This window comes from Tursiops truncatus, chromosome 3 (assembly GCF_011762595.2).
Source record: "Tursiops truncatus isolate mTurTru1 chromosome 3, mTurTru1.mat.Y, whole genome shotgun sequence".
NCBI lineage: Eukaryota > Metazoa > Chordata > Mammalia > Artiodactyla > Delphinidae > Tursiops > Tursiops truncatus.
Window position 1 is genome coordinate 3,823,883 of NC_047036.1, and position 24,687 is coordinate 3,848,569.

Below are 24,687 nucleotides of genomic sequence, written 5' to 3' on the forward strand. Positions count from 1 at the left end.
CATGGGTTTATCTCTGGGCTTTCTATCCTGTTCCATTGATCTATATTTCTGTTTTTGTGCCAGTACCATACTGTCTTGATTACTGTAGATTTGTAGTATAGTCTGAAGTCAGGAAGCCTGATTCTTCCAGCTCCATTTTTCATTCTCAAGATTGCTTTGGCTATTCGGGGTCTTTTGTGTTTCCATACAAATTGTGAAATTTTTTGTTCTAGCTCTGTGAAAAAATGCCAGTGGTAGTTTGATAGGGGTTGCACTGAATCTGTAGATTGCTTTGGGTAGTAGAGTCATTTTCACAATGTTGATTCTTCCAATCCAAGAACATGGTATATCTCTCCATCTATTTGTATCATCTTTAATTTCTTTCATCAGTGAAGGAGAAAAACCATATGATCATCTCAATAGATGCAGAGAAAGCTTTTGACAAAATTCAACACCAATTTATGATAAAAACCCTGCAGAAAGTAGGCATAGAGGGAACTTTCCTCAACATAATAAAGGCCATATATGACAAACCCACAGCCAACATCATCCTCAATGGTGAAAAACTGAAAGCATTTCCACTAAGATCAGGAACAAGACAAGGTTGCCCACTCTCACCACTCTTATTCAACATAGTTTTGGAAGTTTTAGCCACAGCAATCAGAGAAGAAAGAGAAATAAAAGGAATCCAAATCAGAAAAGAAGAAGTAAAGCTGTCACTGTTTGCAGATGACATGATACTATACATAGAGAATCCTAAAGATGCTACCAGAAAACTACTAGAGCTAATCAATGAATTTGGTAAAGTAGCAGGATACAAAATTAATGCACAGAAATCTCTGGCATTCCTATACACTAAGGATGAAAAATCTGAAAGTGAAATCAAGAAAACACTCCTATTTACCATTGCAACAAAAAGAATAAAATACCTAGGAATAAACCTACCTAAGGAGACAAAAGACCTGTATGCAGAAAATTATAAGACACTGTTGAAAGAAAAATAAACTTTAAAATAAAGACTATCACAAGAGAAAGAAGGACACTACACAATGATCAAGGGATTAATCCAAGGAGAATATATAACAATTGTAAGTATTTATTCACCCAACATAGGAGCACCTCAATACATAAGGCAAATGCTAACAGCCATGAAAGGGGAAATTGACAGTAACAAAATAATAGTAGGGGACGTTAACACCCCACTTTCTCCAATGGACAGATCAACCAAAATGAAAGTAAATAAGGAAACACAAGCTTAAAATGATACATTAAACAAGATGAACTTAATTGATATTTATAGGACATTCCATCTGAAAACAACACAATACACTTTCTTCTCAAGTGCTCATGAGACATTCTCCAGGATAGCTCGTATCTTGGGTCACAAAGAAAGCCTTGGTAAATTGAAGAAAATTGAAATAGTATCAAGTATCTTTTCTGACCACAATGCTATGAAACTAAATATCAACTACAGGGAAAAAAAAAAAAACTAAAAAATACAAACACGTGGAGGCTAAACAATGCACTACTAAATAACCAAGAGATCACTGAAGAACTCAAAGACGAAATCAAAAATACCTAGAAACAATTGACAATGAAAACACATTGGCCCAAAACATATGGGATGCAGCAAAAGCAGTTCTAAGAGGGAAGTTTAAAGCAATACAGTCCTACCTCAGGAAACAAGAAAAAATCTCGATTAAAGAACCCAACCCTACACCTAAAGCAATGGAGAAAGAAGAACAACAACAACAACAAAAAAAAACAACAAAGTTTAGCAGAAGGAAAGAAATGATAAATATCAAATCAGAAATGAATGAAAAAGAAATGAAAGAAACAATAGCAAATGTGAATATAATTAAAAGCTGGTTCTTTGAAGGATAAAGAAAACTGATAAGCCATTAGCCATATTTATCAAGGAAAAAAGGGAGTAGACTCAAATCAACAGAATTAGAAATGAAAAAGGAAAGTAACACCTGACACTAGAGAAATACAAAGGATCATGAGAGATTACTACAAGCAACTATATGCCAATAAAATGGACAACCTGGAAGAAATGGAAAAATTCTTGGAAAAGTACAACCTTCTAAGACTGAACCAGGTAGAAACAGAAAATACAAACAGACCCATCACAAGCACTGAAATTGAAACTGTGATTAAAAATCCCTAAACAAACAAAAGCCCAGGACCACAAGGATTCGTAGGCAAATTCTATCAAACATTTACGGAAGAGCTAAGACCACTCTTAACAAACTCTTCCAAAACACAGCAGAGAGAGGAACACTCCCAAACTTATTCTATGTGACCACCATCACCCTGATACCCAAACCAGACAAAGATGCCACAAAAAAAGAAAACTATGGCCAATTTCACTGATGAATATTGATACAAAAATCCTCAACAAGATACTAACAAACAGAATCCAGCACCACAGTAAAAGGATCATATCCATGATCATATGGAGTTTATCCCAAGAATGCAAGATTTCTTCAATATATGCAAATCGATCAATGTGATATACCATATTAACAAATTGAAGGATAAAAATTATGTTATAATCAATAGATGCAGAAAAAGCTTTTGACAAAATTCAATACATATTTATGATAAAAACCCTCCAGAAAGTAGGCATAGAGGGAATTTACCTCAACATAATAAAGACCATATATGACAAACCCAGAGTCAACATCATTCTCAATGGTGAAAAACTGAAACCATTTCCATGAAGATCAGGAAAAAGACAAGGTTGCCCACTCTCACCTCTATTATTCAACATAGTTTTGGAAATTTTAGCCAAGCAATCAGATAAGAAAAAGAAATAAAATGAATCCAAATTGGAAAAGAAGTAAAACTGTCACTATTTGCAGATGACATGACACTACACATAGAGAATCCTAAAGATGCCACGAGAAAACTAGAGCTAATCAATGAATTTGGTAAAGTAGCAGGATACAAAATTAATGCACCAAAATTTCTTGCATTCCTATACACTAATGATGAAATATGCGAAAGAGAAATTAAGGAAACACTCTCATTTACCATTGCAACAAAAAGAATAAAATACCTAGAAATAAACCTACCTAAGGAGACAAAGACCTGTATGCAGAAAACAATAGGACACTGATGAAAGAAATTAAAGATGATACAAACAAATGGAGAGATATACCCTGTTCTTGAATGGAAGTATCAACATTGTGAAAATGCCTCTACTACACAAAGCAATCTACAGATTCAAGGCAACATCTACCAAAGTACCAATGGCATTTTGCACAGAACTAGAACAAAAAATTCACAATTTATATGGAAACAAAAAAGACCCTGAATAGTCAAAGCAATCTTGAGAAAGAAAAACGGAGCTGGAGGAATCAGGCTCCTGGACTTCAGACTATACTACAAAGTTACAGTCATCAAGACAGTATGGTACTGGCACAAAAACAGAAAGATAGATCAATGGAACAGGATAGAAAGCCCAGAGATAAACCCACACACATATGGTCACCTTATCTTTGATAAAGGTAGCAAGAATATACAATGGAGAAAAGACAGCCTTTTCAATAAGTGGTGCTAGGAAAACTGGATAGCTACAAGTAAAAGAATGAAACTAGAACACTCCCTAACACTATACACAAAAATAAACTCAAAAAATTTTAAAGACCTAAATATAAGGCCAGACACTATAAAACTCTTAGAAGAAAAAATAGGCAGAACACTCTATGACATAAACCACAGCAAGATCCTTTTTGACCCACATCCTAGAGAAATGGAAATAAAAACAAAAGTGAACAAATGGGACCTAATGAAACTTAAAAGCTTTTGCACAGCAAAGGAAACCATAAACAAGATGAAAATACAACCATCAGAATGGGAGAAAATATTTTTAAATGATGCAACTGACAAAGGATTAATCTCAAAAATATAAAATCAGCTTATGCAGCTCAATATCAAAAAAACAAACAACCCAATCCCAAAATGGGCAGAAGAACTAAATAGACATTTCTCCAGAGAAGATATACAGATTGCCAACAAACACATGAAAGGATGCTCAACATCACTAATCATTAGAGAAATGCAAATCAAAACTACAATGAGATATCACCTCATACCGGTCAGAATGGCCATTATCAAAAAATCTACAAGTTGGGCTTCCCTGGTGGCACAGTGGTTGAGAGTCCGCCTGCCGATGCAGGGGACACGGGTTCGTGCCCCGGTCTGGGAAGATCCCACATGCTGTGGAGCAGCTCTGCCTGTGAGCCATTGCCACTGAGCCTGGGTGTCCGGAGACTGTGCTCCACAATGGGAGAGGCCACACAGTGAGAGGCAAGCATATCACCAAAAAAAAAAAAAAAAAAAAATCTACAAGCAAAAAATATTGGAGAGGGTGTGGAGAAAATGGAATCATCTTCCACCATTGGTGGGAATATAAATTGATACAGCCACTATGGAGAACAGTATGGAGGTTCCTTAAAACATTAAAAATAAAACTACCATATGACACAGCAATCTCACTACTATGCATGTACCCTGAGAAAATAATTCAGAAAGAGTTGTTTACCACAATGTTCATTGCAGCACTATTTACAATAGCCAGGACATGGAAGCTACCTAAATGTCCATTGACAGATGAATGGATATAGAAGATGTGGCACATATATAGAGTGGAATATTACTCAGCCATAAAAAGAAACAAAATTGAGTTATTTGTAGTGAGGTGGATGGACCTAGAGTCTGTCACACAGTGTGAAGTAAGTCAGAAAGTGAAAAACCAATACCGTATGCTAACACATATATATCAAATCTAAAAAAACAAAACAATGTTTCTGAAGAACCTAGGGACCAGAGAAGAATAAAGATGCAGACATAGAGAATGGACTTGAGGAGATGGGGAGGGGGCAGCATAAGCTGGGAAGAAGTGAGAGAGTGTCAATGACATATATGTACTACCAAATGTAAAATAGATAGCTGATGGTAAGCAGCTGCATAGCACAGGGAGATCAGCTCAGTGCTTTGTGGCCACCTAGAGGGGTGGAATAGAGAGGGTGGGAGGGAGACACAAGTGGGAGGGGATATGGGGATATATGTGTGCATATAGCTGATTCACTTTGTTATACAGCAGCAACTAACACAACAATGTAAAGCAATTATACTCCAATAAACATGTTAAAAAAAAAGCAGTATGAAACTAGAAATCAATTACTGAAAGGAAAATAGGAGGAACACAAACACATGGAGACCAAACAACATTGTGCTAAAAAAACAATGGGTTGATAAAAAAATCACAAAATACCTTGAGACAAATGAAAATGGAAATACAACTTTTCAAAGTCTATTGGATACTTCAAAAGCAGTTCTAAGAAGGAAGTTTATAGAGATACATGCCTACCTAAAGAAACAAGAAAAATCTCCAATAAACAACCTAACTACCATCTATGAGTATTAGAAAAAGAACAAAGCTCAAAGTCAGCAGAAGGAAGGAAATAGTAAAGATCAGAGAGGAAATAGAGACAAAAAATAGTAGAAAAGATAAGTGAAAACAATAGCTGTTTTTTTGAAAATGCAAATAAAGTTGACACCAATTTTTAACAAGCTCATTAAGAAGAGAGAGAGAGGGCTTCCCTGGTGGTGCAGTGGTTGAGAGCCCGCCTGCCAATGCAGGGGACATGGGTTCGTGCCCCGGTCCGGGAAGATCCCACATGCTGTGGAGCAGCTGGACCCATGAACTATGGCCACTGAGCCTGCGTGTCTGGAGCCTGTGCTCTGCAACGGGAGAGGCCACAACAGTGAGAAGCCAGAGTACCGCAAAAAAAAAAAAAAAAAAAAAAAAAAAGAAGAGAGAGAGAGAGAACCCCAAATAAACAAAATAATAAATAAAATAGAAAAAATAGCTGATACCACAGAGGTACAAATAACTTGAAAGACAAAGTATCAAAACCATAAATCGATAATCTGAATAGAACTTAAGTAACACTGTATAATTAATAATTTTAAATTTTCAAAAGAAAAAATAGTACCCAAATGGATTCATAGGGAAATTCTACCATGCATTTAAGGAAGAAATATACTGCTTCTCTACAATTTCTTCCAGAAAATAGAAGCTGATGGAATATTTCTTAAATCATTCTATTGGGACAGTCTTACTCTATAATAACCAAATAAAGACATTACAGGAAAGTTTAACTACAGACAATGGGTCTTATCATCATAGATATAAAAAAAAAAAAACTCAACATATGTTAGCAAATCAAATCCAACACTGTATACAAAAAAAATTATACTCATAACCAAGTTGTTCTCTAATTGTGCAAGGCTGATTCAGCATTTTTTAAATCAATCAATCTAATCCATCATATCATCACTAAAGAAAAAATGCACATCAATTTTTAAAAATAATTTATTTAATAAAATCCAACACTCATTCATGATAAAAACTCTCAGCAAAGTAGAAATAGAGTGGAGCTTTCCCAATTTGATAAAGAATTTCTACACACAATCTGTATCCAACACCATACCTAATGAGAAACTAGATTATTTTCCCACAAAATTGTGAACAAAACAAAGATGACCTCTATCATTACTCCTGTCCAACATTTGGACTGGAAGTCATAGCTAATGGAATAAAATATGACAAGGAAATAAAAGTGATAGAGATTGGAAGGAAAGATGTAAAACTTCCTTTATTTGCAGATTACATAATTTCATATGTAGAAAATCTCAAATAATTGACCCCCAAAAATGTCCTGGAGCTAGAAGTGAACATAGCAAGGTTGCAGGATACAAGATTAATATAAAAGCTCAATTGTTCTCCTACATGCTCACAAAAATTAAGTGGAATTTAAATATTTTAAAAAATGTATATCATTTTCAATAGCACCAAAAAATAAAAGACTTAGGTATAAATCTAACAAAATACGTACAAAATCTATTTGTAGAAAACAAAAACTCTGATGAAAGAAATCTAAGAAAACCTCAGGAAATGAGCTCATATTCTATGTTCACAGATTGGAAGACAATATTATTAAGATGTTTATTGTTCTCAAATTTATCTATAGATTCAAAGCTATTCCATTCAAAATCCCAGAAAGTATTTTGTAGACAACAGTAAATTGATTCTCAAGTTTACATGGAAAGGTAAAAAACCTGCAATACCAACACAATACTGAAAAAGAAGAATAAAGTTGGAGAACTCAGACTACCTTATTTTAAATCTTACTAAATAAGATTTAAATACATCTTTATTTATAGCTAAATAAAGCTATAAAAAGATAGCATGGTAATGGTAAAAGGATAGATATTTAGACCAAAGTAACCGAATAGAGAGCCTATAAATAAGCTCACATAAATATAGTGAACTATTTTTTTAAAAAGAATCAAAGGCAATACAATGGGGAAAGAATGGTCTTTTCAACAAAGAATGCTAGAATATTTGGACATCTATATTTTAAAAAATGAACTTAGACACAGATCTTACACCTTTCCCCCAAATTAACTCAAAATATATTTTTGGCCTAAATGCATATCCAAAATTATAATAGTTCTAGAAGAAAACATAGGAGAAAATCAATATTACTTTGGGTTTGGTGATGAGCTTTTAGATAAAATACCAAAAGCACAATCCATGAAAGGGAAAAATTGACAATTTGGAGTTTATTAAAACTAAAAACTGGTGTTTTGTAAAAGATATTTTTTAAGAAAATCAAAATCAAAGTCACAGATGAGAAAAAAAATATTTTCAAAACACATAGCCAATAAAAGACTTTATCCATAATGTATGAAGTATGTTTAATACTCAACTATAAGAAAACAAACAACCCAATTTTAAAATGTGCAAATGATCACCTCACCAAAAAAGATATGCATATGGCACATAAGCAAATAAAAAAAATTTTCAACATCATTTGTCATTAGGGAATTCCAAATTAAAACAGCTATTAGATACTCCTGATTCTTATTAGAATGGCCAAAATCCCCCCAGTAACTGTTAGTGCCTGTTGCTGGTGAGTGTGTACCCTGACAGGAATTCTCATTCATTGCTAGTGGGAATGAAAAATGACACAGTTACTTTGGCAGACATTATAGCAATTTCTTACAAAACTAAACATAGTCTTACCATACAAACATGCAATCATTCATAGGTATTACCCAATATTCATCGGTATTTACCCAACTTATCTGAAAACTTATGCCCACACAAATACTTACACGTAAATGCTTATATTATCTTTATTCATTATCACCTAAAACTGGAAGCAGCCAAGATGTCCTTCAATAGACCAATGGATAAATAAACTGTAGTACTTCCTTACAATGGAGGCTGAGGATCCCTGGACAGAAGGCATAATGTGACAAAACATCTAACTATTACAAATACAAGAAACAACCTTATCAAAGGGAATGAGAGAGAATCATTTTGCCCTAAGCAACTATAGATATTAGTGGAATCTGTAAAAACAAAGGCAAAAAAAAATTAGACAGAGTATTGTACAATAATTGATAAACTTATTTCACTTGGGGGTACAGGCTAACAAATACGCTACTGATCTACATGTGTACTGGAACTGAGTAATTAGGGGAAGGGGTGGCAAATACTAGGAGCAAGCTTTCTCACTATTGAAGAAGGAAGCTACAGATAAGTGAGGGGAGGGGAATAGAATGACCCGTGAGGTAATGGATTAGAGTCTAAAGTATCCATATAAATTCACATTTAGCATTATTAGAAGCAGATGGCTACATATAGAAATACTTATAGACATTTGTATATTCAGTAGTTAAAATACACACATATATTTCCTTGCTATGTTAGCTGAGAGCATAAAGAAGCAACAGCATCTCAGTGGCAACCAATACGTCTGGCTTTCAGATGATGGTTTCTACGTCCACTCTCTGATAAAGGAAGCAGGGCTGCTTGTAAAGATGGCTGATTTTATGACTGTGACTGGAAATATATATATAAAAAAATATCTTGGAGCCTCCTGTAGTACCAGAAAGTAAGGAATTTCTCAAAAACAAACAAGCAAACAAACAATATGCACAGTTGATGGGGATATGTCTAAGTAATGTGGGAGCCAAAAAGTTCCTGAAAAAGTTCCCCATGGCCAAAGTCGAAGCAGCAAAATAAATACAGTAGTCTTGGATTATAATCCAAAGTATAAAATAAATATCCATGAGCCCATACTGAAATAAATAAAGGATTACATAAATAAATAAATGGGGGAAGAATAGGCAAATATCTCATGCAGAAGAACTCCAAATAATTTATGTGGATACTTGCTTTAAGCTGAATGTTTATGTCTCCCTAAAATTCATATATTAAAACCTAACTTTCAGTGTGTTGATAACAAGAGATGGGGCCTTTAGGAGGTGATTAAGTCATGACTCTGATAAAAATGGACCCAGAGAGCACCCTTGCTCCTTCTGCCCTGTGAAGACACAAGGAAGATTGCCATCTATGGACAAGGAAGCAGGCCCTCACAAGACATGGGGTCTGCCAGAACCTTGATCTCAGACTTCCCAGCCTCCAGAACAATGAGAAGTAAATGTGTTGTTTACAGGCCACCCAGTCTAACTTTTTTGTCGTTGTTGTTATAACAGCAGGCTAAGACAGACTAAAAACAGACTAAGACAATACTCCACTTTTAAATGGTAACATCCCACTCTGTAAGTGTGCACTTTACATAGTGACTCCCTTCCAAAGAGTATAGTATGGAACGGGGAAGAAGAGGACCTTGGCAGTGGAGAAACTTGACACACACTCCCTCAGCGAGGAAATCAAGGTCAACGCCAACAGTGATACATCAGGTTGATAGTATAAACTCTTACTATGAGAGGATGAAAATGGTACTTTGTCTCCAGAGCCTTTCTCCTCAAATACCATAATCTTAGTCCAATCACAAGAAAAGTATCAGAGGAATCCCACTTCATAGATATTCTGAACAGAACTCAAACTGTCAGGCCGCCAAAAACAAGGAAAGCCTGAGAAACTGTCACAGCAAAGAAGAGACATGTCTATTAAAGTGGTATCTAGGATGGGATCCTGGAATACAGAAAAGACACTGCATAAAAACTAAGGCAGTCTGAATTTGGGGTATGCACTTTAGTTAGTAACAATGTATCTATATTGGTTTATTAATTGTAACAAATTATGGTACTGAGGTAAGATGTTAATAAGAGGGGAAACTGGTTGTCATGTATATGGGAACTCTCTGTATTACCTTAACAATTGTTCTGTAATTTTAAAACTATTCTGAAGTAAAACATGTATTCTTTAATGAAGAAGACACCTCTAAAAAATTGGATACTTATGCCAAAGAGACTGAGGTAACCAGGAAGAGTCTTTTAGAACAGAAAATAATGTCATTTTGACTATTTAATTCTCCAAGTAGAAAGATACTTAAGGAAAATTTGGGGGTTTGATATTAAAATTAAAAAAGATTTTATCTGTGTATGACTGAATCATAGCATATAATTTCAACTAAACTAAGTTTACTTTATAAAACATTCTTATTCCAAAATGAGGTAACAAGCAAAAAGATATTTCTTGCTACGTTTAGTTTAGAAAACTCTTTAGACACATGCAAGCTATTTATTTATTAAAGTAAATAATAAATATTAAAAATAATAAAGTGATTTACAATCATCTTTACCTCTTTGTGTTAGTTCTACTAGGACTGTAATTAGTGCCGCTCTAATTATTCTTTTTGTTAAGTGTTTTCTGCATAATCCAATCATTGCCATCATCATTATCATCATCATCATCATCATCATAACAAACACTTCTATGAGGTCTACATGAGTCAGACACTGTTCTTAGGGTTTATATAACTAATTCTATTAATCAATTCAAACATTCTAACAGGTGTATTCTGTGTGGAAACTGAGACACAGGTATGCTGGGTAGATTTCCAGGTAGTACAGTTAGTTATGGAGCCTGGATTCATCTTCAGCTGTTCTGTTCTAGAGTACATATGCGTATCCACCATGCAATGTCACCTTCCATGATCCCCCAAATGGCAGGATGCTGATCCTTTGGAAAGCAAGGTGTCTGTCACTAGTTGGCCACAGTATGAGTGAGTCTGAAAAAAGCACATTTTACTTTTGTTCTGTGACAAATAACAAACTGGGATTTCTTGAACTGAATCAATTTCTAGAGCATGGCAGGACTTCGGGTACACATGAGCTGTGTCGGAGTGTAATCTCATCCACTTAGCCCTAAAGCAATGGGCATGAGACTTTTAGAGAGTCGTGCCGGGTCTGCTTCTCTCAGTGACTCCATCACCAGAAAAACATGTGTTGACAGCTGGTGGAATGTGTTAGTTCAAAGGAAATAATAATAAAAGGCAGGGAAAAAGAAGGCAAATGTGCATTCTCCAATTATTTACTTGCCACATGTGTTAAATAATTGTGATATGTTTGTCTTCATGTTTTGTTACTAGGAACTTTTACCTTATCTCCAAAGAATAGAAGACAGCCAAGTCACAACAGTCTTGCCTCTTTCTGAATAAGTCATTTATGAGCAGTGAGTGTAATGCTGACTCTGACTATATTAGCAGCATATCCTGGCTACTTAAAAACTGGGAAATAGCTTCCAGACACTTAATCACTAGCAGACTGGTTCTACTTGAAAAGACATTGTAAGCAATACTTGTTACCCTGCATGTCCGGGCTCTGCAGGACAAAACCATCCTCCTAGACTGACAACCAGTCACTCTGGAGAAGGTTTGTCTCATCACTCAAATTCTGAAAAGCTGTTTGCCACTTTTGAAAGAACGAATATCTTCATCAACTCAAAAAGCCAGTCAAAAAATGATCTTACACTCTTCTGAGAGTCAGAACAGCATAAAGGGGCACATTTGGGCTTTGGAGTAAGAATGTGAATGGTAACTCTAACACTTGCTAATGGAGACTAACCATTTCATATCCCGGAGTCTCGACCATCTCTTCCAAGAGTTTGGTATGCTAAGCTATACTCTGTAGAGTGATGTGAGACTTAAACGTGTGGAAATAGTCAGCTCTGGTCATAGACATGAATCCAGTTTTATTTATTTATATTGCTCTCTACACCACACCCTCAGATAATTGAGATAGAGTTAAATCCAGTTGAATCTCAGTAGTAGGATAACCTCAGAGTCGTACTTGGAACCAGCACTTGAGGGAGACAGAATTATTGTCATGTGACAGAGAAGCAAGCCAATTCGTGGGTGATCTTGAGATCTTCTCACTTACTCTAAGGAGAAGCACAGCTCCCTTCCCCTGGTTGAAACTTGAACAGAAGTATGTTGATAGGTGGGAACAGCTACTTGGAGTGGGAATGCATTTTCTTAGAACAGTCTGAAAAAAAAAAAGTTTGCAAGATAATCAAAAGCCAAGCCAAAGAGCATCCTAAAAAATGTCACCTTATGTGATCTGGATGGCAGCATCAGAACCACTCTTGATATCTACTGAACTCTTGTGGTAGTTCATTCCTTACGTGCCTTCTCACATAAAATCTTACGACTACTCTCTGAGAGGTAGTCACCATTCCCACTTGGCAGGTGAGCAACCTGAAGCACCACAAGGCAGAGCATCTGTCCAAGTTCACATCAGTGTGGAAGACAGCCCAGTCCTGCCCACAGCAGCAACCTGAGCCCCTAATCCGGGTGCTCCCCTACTGCCAGCATTCCCCAAGCTCTGAGCATTGGGAGGACAATGCAATGACTTATTTAGATTTACTTAACTGTAGCCCAGCAGCCTCGGCTGCCAAATCATAAATATTTGTTAGATGAATTCTGTCTAGCTTGTAACTATTTGACCCAGCCAGTGTCATGATGAAACGGGTGCTTGGGGAGCATTAGTCTGATAGAGTGCAGGTTGGTTCGACCAGAAATATAAGAGTGGAGATGAGTACCAGAAAGACGTCTTTGGGGACTATTACAGTGGACTGGTGTGATGATATCTGAGGAAGTCAGAGAGCTTAACTCTTCTTTCTCCATTGAATGTAACATCCCTTATAGAAGCCACAGAGCCTACCACACTGGGCCACCTTGCATAATCATTGTCCGTTTTCCATATCTTACGGCATCTTTTCTCTGTGGAGTTGGAGACACTTCTGCTTTACTAGTGGGTTCCTCAGTGATGGGCATTCATTCCAGCAGCTCTCTGAAATGGTCATAGGGAGATGCCATTATTGACTAAAGAAGGCCAGTTTTATGCTACAGATCCTACTTCTTAAATGTATATCTAAGTTCAGTTAGGTCAGTTCTTACATAATTGTATGTGTCTTATTATGACTCTGCACATCGGATTACTTGCATTGTCTTCCAGAATACACAAAAAGTCTTGACTATAGTATAGTAGTTCTTTCCACTTAAGGCTTCTGAAAATACATATCCATTCATGTATTCAACATATACTTATCATGTACCTACTATACAGCAGACATTCTCCTTGATTCTAGTAGCAAAACAATGTCTCCGCTATTAGAACCTACATTTTAGAGGGATGAACAAACCAAGAAGGAGTAATCCACTCATGCCTCTCTTTGCTTTAAATATTCTATTCATTGTCATTTGACTTAAGAAGAAATCTAAACTTGGCTTGGCCTGGAAGTTCCATCACTCATGCCGCTCTCTACTTTAGCTCTTTCTTTTGAATCCAATTCTCAAGTCATCCTGAAAGGTATAGGTTCTATTAAGTGTTCTGTAGTCTCTTCTGAAATTTTCTATGCTTCTACCACTTCCAGGATATGGAGTAACTCCTCCTCCTTCATTGTTCACCAGCTGTTCATCTTTTAAGCCTAGATGGCAAATCCTCTTCCAGAAAGTCTTCTCTAGAGTCCTAGCAACCATTCCAAGTGGACAGATAGTTCCCCTGTCTTCTGACACGACATTGGTGACAGGGTTTTATAATTACATCCTTTAAGGACAAGGATTTTGTTCTTTATCTCTGTAAACTCAGTGATGGGAACATAATAATATGTGCTCGGTTTATGTCTGCAGAAGGAAGGAAGGGAGGAAAGAGGGGAGTAAAAAAAGGAGGTGGAGATGGGTAAAGGGAACAGTTAGATCTTATAACCATCCCTTGTCATTACTTTGCACTGTGATTAAGTGATTTTTCCTGTGGGTCTGTTCTGTCCTTATTTCAGTGATGACCAAACATGAGGTGGTTCCTGAACTCAAGTGATGGAAGCAGCAAATGAGAAAAAGAGAGAAATATGGAAGAAATTAGAATGGAAGTATCAATAGTTGGTGACAGGTCCAACCACAAAATAAAAGGAAAAGTTTTCCTTGTCTTATGAATAGAAAAGACATACAAAAAGTGAAAGCAAGATCTTTTCACAGATATTTCATATTCTATTGGGTGAGAATTGGATGCTTGAGTTTTCCCATTTAAAGTATTCATAAGAACATAAAATATGCATTAATGTAGTCAAGCACAAGAAGCTTAACATAAATACATAAGAGAAACCACTGCCCTAAATTATTTTACAAATGTATAGACCATCCACAGTATTTCCCACCAACTTCAACACAGTAGATATAGACTGAATCGTAACTTTCCCAACATGGTTAACTCTTTGCCTACAATTCCTCCCTCTTCTCCCAACTTCAGATTCAGGGATTCTCCCCAGATCAAAGTGTGTATTTTCTTTTAAAGTACTTATGAGGGCTTGAGCAATCCACCAATTATGATGAGATTAAAAATGAAACTAAGGGAACCAAATATTCATCAACTTACATATTAAGTATTCAGTTGATGAATCATCTGTTTTGTGAGAATAAACATAGGGTTGAGGAAGTCAGTGCAGCCCTATTCTAAAGATATAAGATGAGAGCCCTGGAAATATGGAAATATGAAATCTTGGTAGATGGCACTCTGGCTGAAGATGTACTTGAGGAAAATCTAGTCCTTGGTGAAGAAGAAGTCCTCAGAGGAACTGCCACATTCATTTCTTTCCATGGAGCTGGATACTGAGGTTGTGACTGTGTGAAGAAAATAGAGACATTTTACAGGAGCCAAGCCACATGCCTGGGAGATATGGAGATCACCCTAGGGTGAATCTTCTTTTAGATTTGGATTTAGGTTTTTGCCAATCCTAGGGGAATCCATACAGACAGAATAATTCCCATGAGGATTCCAATTTTGTTTGAAAATTCCTGCTCAAACTCCAGGTCTCAGAACACTCCTGAAGTCTTTCTGAGAAAAACAAATCAAAGTCTAGACAAAGATTTTCTTCTTTATGAAGCAATGATTCTTACTAACTTCCACCACTCATATCTGTAATATCTGCACCACACCATTCATTTGGGCATATCTTTCCTAGGCTCACGTGGCATTGAAACTGGTATATTAACTAGCAAAGCCCTAGGGAAGGAACCTCAGAGCACCCCTCCTTTTACCCTTTTATCTGAACTCGTTGCATTTGCTTCCACTGTTTGTAATAACTTGTATTATTAGAGGTTTTTTGAGTTTACACTGCTTTCAGATACATTATCTCAGCTGACCTAAGGATTTGGCACCGTTTTTAAGCATAAGAAAATATCTGGGGAACCCTGATTTATGAATATATCATTAGCCCATCAACAAACAGCCACTGAGCAGCTACTGTAGGCCACAAACTATATTGACTATATGGTATGACCTGGAAGAAGTTGGAGAAGAAAAAAGCAACATATGATAACATGAGCTGAAAGAAATTTCAAGTTGGAGGATGAAACAAACATTCACAAGTATTCAAGTCTCAGGAGAAATACTAGTATTCTCTGAATTTTCATCCTTAACTATTTCTGTCATTTTTCTACACATTGTCTCCAGGTAAGGTGGTTCATCGTTACCATGGTTGCACCTTCAACTTTAGAATAATGGCCCCAAAATTATACAGCCCAAATCTCTCTGGCTAGGACTACTTTCAGAAAAATCTTCTTCCTGAATGTCTTCTTGCTACTTCAAACTCAGTCTGTCAAATTGTGCATTAATTATTTCTCCCAAAATCTATCTTTTATTCTATATTCTCTTTCTAGATACTAGTTCCTCATTAACTATCAGAAACCATAGCTCTTTGCCACTACTTCCCTTATTAATCATCAAATCTTTTCAGTTTGACTTTTAAAACATGTTTATATACCATTTCTGTTTTTGTTAAACCAGGACTTAACACTTAATGGTGTATGCTTAATAGAGTATGCCATTTATTACACCATTCATTTATTATTTGTTTACATGTCCCTTGTTCATACAATATTGTGAACTCATAAGCTCTTGAGAACTCTACCTTATGGTTAGTATATGATCAGTACATGGAAGAGAATAAGTAAATATCTGCTAAATGAAAGAAATGATGACTGTGTATTTTTGTTTTTTTGTTTTTTTCATTGTGGTAGATGGAATTCTGAGACACCCTTAACATTTTCATTCCCTGGTATTTGCACATTTTCACACAGTTTTTATGTAAAACACTAATCTAAGTATCATTGTTAGGGATTTCACTTAATATGTGATTAAGGTCCCAAGTAAGTTGAATTTAAGAGAAATAAATTATCTTTGTAGAGATGGACATAATCAGGTGAATGCTTAAGAGGAACTAAGGTCTTCCTGACAGAAGAGGTTTCAAGGAATGATAGGAATTTGATGAGAGAGGTCTTCCATTTTGTGCTTTAAAGATGGAAGGGGCCACATGGTGAGGAATGTGGATGGCTTCTACGAGCTGAGAATGGGTCCCAGCTCACAGCCAACAGGGGAGTAGAAACCTCAGTTCTACAACCATAATGAACAAAACTCTGCAAACAATATGAATAAATTTGGAAATAACTTCTTCCCCAGAGATTCCAGAAAGGAACATGGTACACTTGACACCTTGACTTCAGTCTCATAAGTATCTGAGAAGAGAATCCTGCCATACTTTGCCCAGACTTCTGATCTAGGGAACTGTGAGCTGAAAAATGGTAGTTTTTTTAAAGCTATTGAGTTTCTGGTAATTTGTTATGCAGTAAAAGAAAACTAACACACTTTACTTCTAATTTTGCAATTCTTGACAAGGATAATGCTTGTACTTGAAAATACCAAGGTATGTCTTAGAATTCAATGCAGGCTGTATATACCTAATCCTCAGTTCCTCAGCAAGGATGTTCTATATAATTGCAAAGAATGCTTTGAGTTACTAAAAATTCATATTGTTAAGAATAATTGAAAAATGTTAAAATGTAAATGGTTAAAATTTATGACACTCTACCCAATTATTAAAAACAATATGTAGGGAGTCGGAGGAATATGGTGGAAGAGTAAGACACAGAGATCACCTTCCTCCACACAGACACACCAGAAATACATCTACACATGGAATAACTCCTACAGAACACGTACTGAAAGCTGGCAGAAGACTACAGTCCTCCCAAAAGGCAAGAAACTCACCATGTACCTGGGTAGGGCAAAAGAAAAAAGAATAAACAGAGACAAAAGAATAGGGAGGGGACCTGCACCAGTGGGAGGGAGCTGTGATGGAGGAAAGGTTTCCACACACTAGGAAGCCCCTTTGTGGGCAGAGACTGCGGGTGGCAGAGGGAGGAAGCTTTGGAGCCGTGGAGGAGAGCGCAGCCACAGGGGTGCAGAGGGCAAAGCAGAGAGATTCCCGCACAGAGGATCGGTGCCGACCAGCACTCACCAGCCCAAGAGGTTTGACTGATCACCCACGGGGGCAGGCGGGGCTGGGAGGTGAGGCTCGGGCTTCGGTCAGAGCGCAGGGAGAGGATTAGCGTTGGCAGCGTGAACACAGCCTGCAGGGGGTTAGGGCACCATGGCTAGCCGGGAGGGAATACGGGGAAAAGTCTGGACCTGCCGAAGAGTCAAGAGACTTTTACTTCCCTCTTTGTTTCCTGGTGCACGAGGACAGGGGATTAAGAGCTCTGCTTAAAGGAGCTCCAGAGACAGGTGCGAGCCACGGCTAACAGCGCGGACCCCAGAGACGGGCATGAGACACTAAATCTGCTGCTGCTGCCAACAAGAAGCCTGTGTGTGAGCACAGGTCACTATCCACACCTCCCTTCCGGGGAGTCTGTGCAGCCTGCCACTGCCAGGGTGCCATGATACAGGGACAATTACCCCAGGAGAATGCAAGGCGCGCCTCAGGCTGGTGCAACGTCATGTCAGTCTTTGCCGCCGCAGGCTCACCCTACATCTGTACCCCTCCCTCCTCCCGGCCTGAGTGAGCCAGAGCCCCGACTCAGCTGCTCCTTTAAACCCGTTCTGTCTGAGCGAAGAACCAGTGACCTACACACAGAGGCGGTGCCAAATACAAAGCTGAGACCCAGGAGCTGTGCGAACAAATAAGAGAAAGGGAAATCTCTCCCAGCAGGCTCAGGAGCAGTGGATTAAATCTCCACAATCAACTTGACGTACCCTGCATCGGGGGAATAACTGAATAGACAACGAATCATCCCAAATTGAGAAGGCAGACTTTGAGAGCAAGATTTATTATTTTTTCCCCTTTTCCTCTTTTTGTGAGTGTGTATGTGTATGCTTCTGTGTGAGATTTTGTCTGTAAAGTTTGCTTTCACCATTCTTTCTAGGCTTCTATCCATCCAGGTTTTTTGGTGTTGGTTTTGGGTTTTTTTTGGTTTTTACTTTAAATTTTCTTTTTCTTAATAATTTTTTATTATAATAACTTTTATTTTATCTTACTTTATTTTATTTTATTTTGCCCCCTTTCTTTCTTTCTTTCTTTCTTTCTTTTCTCTTTCTTTCTTTCTTTTCTCTCTTTCTACATTTTCTCCCTTTTATTTTGAGCCACTGGATGAAAGGCTCTTGGTGCTGCAGCCAGGAGTCAGTGCTGTGCCTCTGAGGTGAGAGAGCCAACTTCAGGACACTGGTCCACAAGACCCCTCCCAGCTCCACATAATATCAGACAGCAAAAATCTCCCAGAGATCTCCATCTCAACACCAGCACACAGCACCCAACGACCAGCAAGCTACAGTGCTGGACACCCTATGCCAAACAACTAACAAGACAGGAATGCAACACCACCCAGTAGCAGAGAGGCTGCCTAATATCATAATTAGTCCACAGACACCCCAAAAAACACCACCAGACGTGGACCTGACCACCAGAAAGACAAGACCCAGCCTCATCCACCAGAACACAGGCACTAGTCCCCTCCACCAGGAAGCATACACAACCCACTGAACCAACTTTAGCCACTGGGGACAGACACCAAAAACAACGGGAACTACGAACTGCAGCCTGCAAAAAGGAGACCCCAAAAACCGTAAGATAAGCAAAATGAGAAGACAGAAAAACACACAGCAGATGAAGGAGCAAGATAAGAACCCACCAGACCTAACAAATGAAGAGGAAATAGGCAGTCTACCTGAAAAAGAATTCAGAATAATGATAGTAAAGATGATCCAAAATCTTGGAAATGTAATGGAGAAAATACAAGAAGTGCTTCCCAAGGACCTAGAATAACTACAGAGCAAATAAGCAATGATGAACAACACAAAAAAATGAACTTAAAAATTCTCTAGAAGGCATCAATAGCAGAATAACTGAGAAAGAAGAATGGATAAGTGACCTGGAAGATAAAATAGTGGAAATAACTACTGCAGAGCAGAATAAAGAAAAAAAGAATGAAAAGAATTGAGGACAGTCTCAGAGACCTCTGGGACAACATTAAATGCACCAACATTTGAATTATAGGGGTTACAGAAGAAGAAGAGAAAAAGAGAGGGACTGAGAAAATATTTGAAGAGATTAGAGTTGAAAACTTCCCTAATATGGGAAAGGAAATTGTCAATTAAGTCCAGGAAGTGCAGAGAGCCCCAAGGAGCTCCAAGGAGAAACACACCAGGACACATATTAATCAAACTATCAAAAATTAAATACAAAGAAAAAATATTAAAAGCAGCAATGGAAAAGCAACAAATAACATGCAATGGAATCCCCGTAAGGATAACAGCTGATCTTTCAGCAGAAACTCTGCAAGCCAGGAGGGAGTGGCAAGACATATTTAAAGTGATGAAAGAGAAGAACCTACAACCAATATTACTCTACCCAGCAAGGATCTTGTTCAGATTCGACAGAGAATTTAAAACCTTTACAGACAAGCAAAAGCTAATCAAGTCCAGGAAGCACACAGAGTGCCATACAGGATAAATCCAAGGAGAAAGATGCCAAGACACATATTAATCAAACTGTCAAAAATTAAATGCAAAGAAAACATATTTAAAGCAGCAAGGTGAAAACAACAAATAACACACAAGCAAATCCCCATAAGGTTAACAGCTGATCTTTCAGCAGAAACTCTGCACGCCAGAAGGGACTGGCAGAACATATTTAAAGTGATGAAGGAGAAATACCTACAACCAAGATTACCCAGCAAGGACCTCATTCAGATTTGATGGAGAAATTGAAAACTTTACAGACAAGCAAAAGCTGAGAGAATTCAGCACCACCAATTCAGCTTTACAACAAATGCTAAAGGAACTTCTCTAGGCAAGAAACACAAGAGAAGGAAAAGACATACAATAACAAACCCAAAACAATTAAGACAATGGGAATAAGAACATACATATTAATAATTATCTAAAATGTAAATGGATTAAATGCTCCCACCAAAAGACACAGACTGGCTGACTGGATACATAAATAAGACCCATATATACGCTGTCTACAAAAGACCCACTTCAGACCTAGAGACACATACAGACTGAAAGTAAGGGGATGGAAAAAGATATTCCATGCAAATGGAAACCAAAAGAAAGCTGGAATAGCAATTCTCATATCAGACAAAATAGACTGTAAAATAAAGTCTATTAGAAGAGATAAAGAAGAACACTACATAATGATCAAGGGATTGATCCAAGAAGAAGATGTAACAATTGTAAATATTTATACACCCAACATAGGAGCACCTCAATATATTAGGGAAATACGAACAGCCATAAAAGGGGAAATCAACAGTAACACATTCATAGTAGGGGACTTTTAACACACCACTTTCACCCATGGACAGATCATCCAAAATGAAAATAAATAAGGAAACACAAGCTTTAAATTATACATTAAACAAGATGGACTTAATTGACATTTATAGGACATTCCATCCCAAAACAACAGAATACACATTTTTCTCAAGTGCTCATGGAATATTCTCCAGGATAGATCATATCTTGGGTCACAAATCAAGCCTCGGTAAATTTAAGAAAATTGAAATTGTATCAAGTATCTTTTTGACCACAACGCTATGAGACTACACATCAATTACAGGAAAAGATCTGTAAAAAATACAAACACATGGAGGCTAAACAATACACTACATAATAACAAAGTGATCACTGAAGAAATCAAAGAGGAAATCAAAAAATACCTAGAAACAAATGACAATGAAAACACGTTGGCCCAAAACATATGGGATGCAGCAAAAGCAGTTCTAAGAGGGAAGTTTATAGCAATACAATCCTACCTTAAGAAATAGGAAACATCTCGAATAAACAACCTAACCTTGCACCTCAAGCAATTAGAGAAAGAAGAACATAAAAACCCCCAAAGTTAGCAGAAGGAAAGAAATCATAAAGATCAGAGCAGAAATAACTGAAAAAAAAATAAGGAAATGATAGCAAAGATCAATAAAACTAAAAGCTGGTCCTTTGAGAAGATAAACAAAATTGATAAACCATTAACCAGACTCATCAAGAAAAAAAGGGAGAAGTCTCAAATCAATAGGATTAGATATGAAAAAGGAGAAGTAACAAGTGACACTGCAGAAATACAAAAGATCATAAGAAATTACTACAGGCAACTCTATGCCAATAAAATGGACAACCTGGAAGAAATGGACAAATTCTTAAAAATGCACAACCTGCCATGACTGAATTGGGAAGAAATACAAAATATGAACAGACCAATCACAAGCACTGAAATTGAAACTGTGATTAAAAATCTTCCAACAAACATAAACCCAGGACCAGATGGCTTCAAAGGCGAATTCTATCAAACATTTAGAAAAGAGCTAATACATATCCTTCTCAAACTCTTCCAAAATATAGCAGAGGGAGGAACACTTCCAAACTCATTCTACAAGGCCACCATCACCCTGATACCAAAACCAGACAAGGCTGTCACAAAGAAAGAAAACTACAGGCCAATATCACTGAGGAACATAGATGCAAAAATCCTTAACAAAATACTAGCAAAGAGAATCCACCAGCACATTGAAGAATTGTACACCATGATCAAGTGGGGTTTATTCCAGGAATGCAAGGTTTCTTCAATATATGCGAATCAATCAGTGTGATACACCATATTAACAAATTGAAGGAGAAAAACCATATGATCCTCTCAAAAGATGCAGAGAAAGCTTTCGACAAAATTCAACACCCATTTATGATAAAAACCCTCCAGAAAGTAGGCATAGAGGGAACTAGCCTCAACATAATAAAGGCCATATATGACAAACCCACAGCCAACATCGTCCTCAATGGTGAAAAACTCAAACCATTCCCACTAAGATCAGGAACAAGACAAGGTTGTCCATTCTCACCACTCTTATTCAACATAGTTTTGGAAGTTTTAACCACAGCAATCAGAGAAGAAAAGGAAATAAAAAGAATCCAAATCAGAAAAGAAGTAAAGCTTTCACTGTTTGCAGATGACATGATACTATACATAAGAATCCTAAAGATGCTACCAGAAAACTACTAGAGCTAATCAATGAATTTGGTAAAGTAGCAGGATACAAAATTAATGCACATAAATCTCTGGCATTCCTATACACTAATTACGAAAAATCTGAGCGTGAAATCAAGAAAACACCCCCATTTACCATTGCAACAAAAATAATAAAATATCCAGGAATAAACCTACCTAAGGAGACAAAAGACCTGTATGCAGAAAATTATAAGACACTGATGAAAGAAATTAAAGATGATATAAATACATGGTGAGATATACCATGTTCTTGGATTGGAAGAATCAACATTGTGAAAATGATTCTACTATCCAAAGCAATCTACAGGTTCAATGCAATCCCCATCAAACTACCACTGGCATTTTTCACAGAACTAGATCAAAATATTTCACAATTTGTATGGAAACACAAAAGACCCCGAATAGCCAAAGCAATCTTGAGAATGAGATACGGAGCTGGAGGAATCAGACTCCCTGACTTCAGACTATACTACAAAGCTACAGTAATCAAGACAGTATGGTACTGGTACAAAAACAGAAATATAGATCAATGGAACATGATAGAAAGCCCAGAGATAAACCCACACACATATGGTCACCTTATCTTTGATAAAGGAGGCAGAAATGTACAGTGCAGAAAGGACAACCTCTTCAATAAATGGTGCTGGGAAAACTGGACAGCTACATGTAAAAATATGAGACTAGATCACTCTCTAACACCATACACAAAAAGTAAGCTCAAAATGGATTAAAGACCTAAATGTAAGGCCAGAAACTATCAAACTCTTAGAGGAAAACGTAGGCAGAACACTCTATGACATAAATCACAGCAAGATCCTTTTTGACCCACCTCCTAGAAAAATGGAAATAGAAAGAAAAATAAACAAATGGGACCTATTGAAACTTAAAAGCTTTTGCACAGCAAAGGAAACCATAAAGAAGACCAAAAGACAACCCTCAGAATGGGAGAAAATATTTGCAAATGAAGCAACTGACAAAGGATTAATCTCCAAAATTCACAAGCTGCTCATGCAGCTCAGTAACAAAAAACAAACAACCCAATCCACAAATGGGCAGAAGACTTAAATAGACATTTCTCCAAAGAAGATATACAGATTGCCAACAAACACATGAAAGAATGCTCAATATCATTAATCATCAGAGAAATGCAAATCAAAACTACAATGAAATATCATCACATACTGGTCAGAATGGTCATCATCAAAAAATCTAGAAACAGTAAATGCTGGAGAGGGTGTGGAGAAAAGGGAACCCTCTTGCACTGTTGGTGGGAATGTGAATTGGTACAGTCACTATGGAGAACAGTATGGATGTTCCTTAAAACACTCCAAATAGAACTACCATATGACCCAGCAATCCCACTACTGGGCATATACCCTGAGAAAACCATAATTCAAAAAGAGTCATGTACCAAAATGTTCATTGAAGCTCTCTTTACAATGGCCAGGAGATGGAAACAACCTATGTGTCCATCATCGGGTGAATGGATAAAGAAGATGTGGCACATATATACAATGGAATATTACTCAGCCATAAAAAAGACATGAAATTGAGTTATTTGGAGTGAGGTGGATGGACCTAGAGTCTGTCATACAGAGTGAAGTAAGTCAGAAAGAGAAAGACAAATACTGTAGCTAACACATATATACGGAATCTAAGAAAAAAAAATGTCATGAAGAACCTAGGGGTAAGACGGGAATAAAGACACAGACTTACTAGAGAATGGACTTGAGGATATGAGGAGGGGGAAGGGTAAGCTGTGACAAAGTAAGAGAGTAGCATGGACATATATATACTACCAAAGTTAAAATAGATAGCTAGTGAGAAGCAGCCGCATAGCACAGGGAATCAGCTTGGTGCTTTGTGACCACCTGGATGGGTGGGTTAGGGAGGGTGGGAGGGAAAGAGATGCAAGAGGGAGGAGATATGGGAACATATGTATATGCATAACTGATTCACTTTGTTATAAAGCAGAAACTAACACACCATTGTAAAGTAATTATACTCCAATAAAGATGTAAAAAATAAAAAAGTAAAAAAAT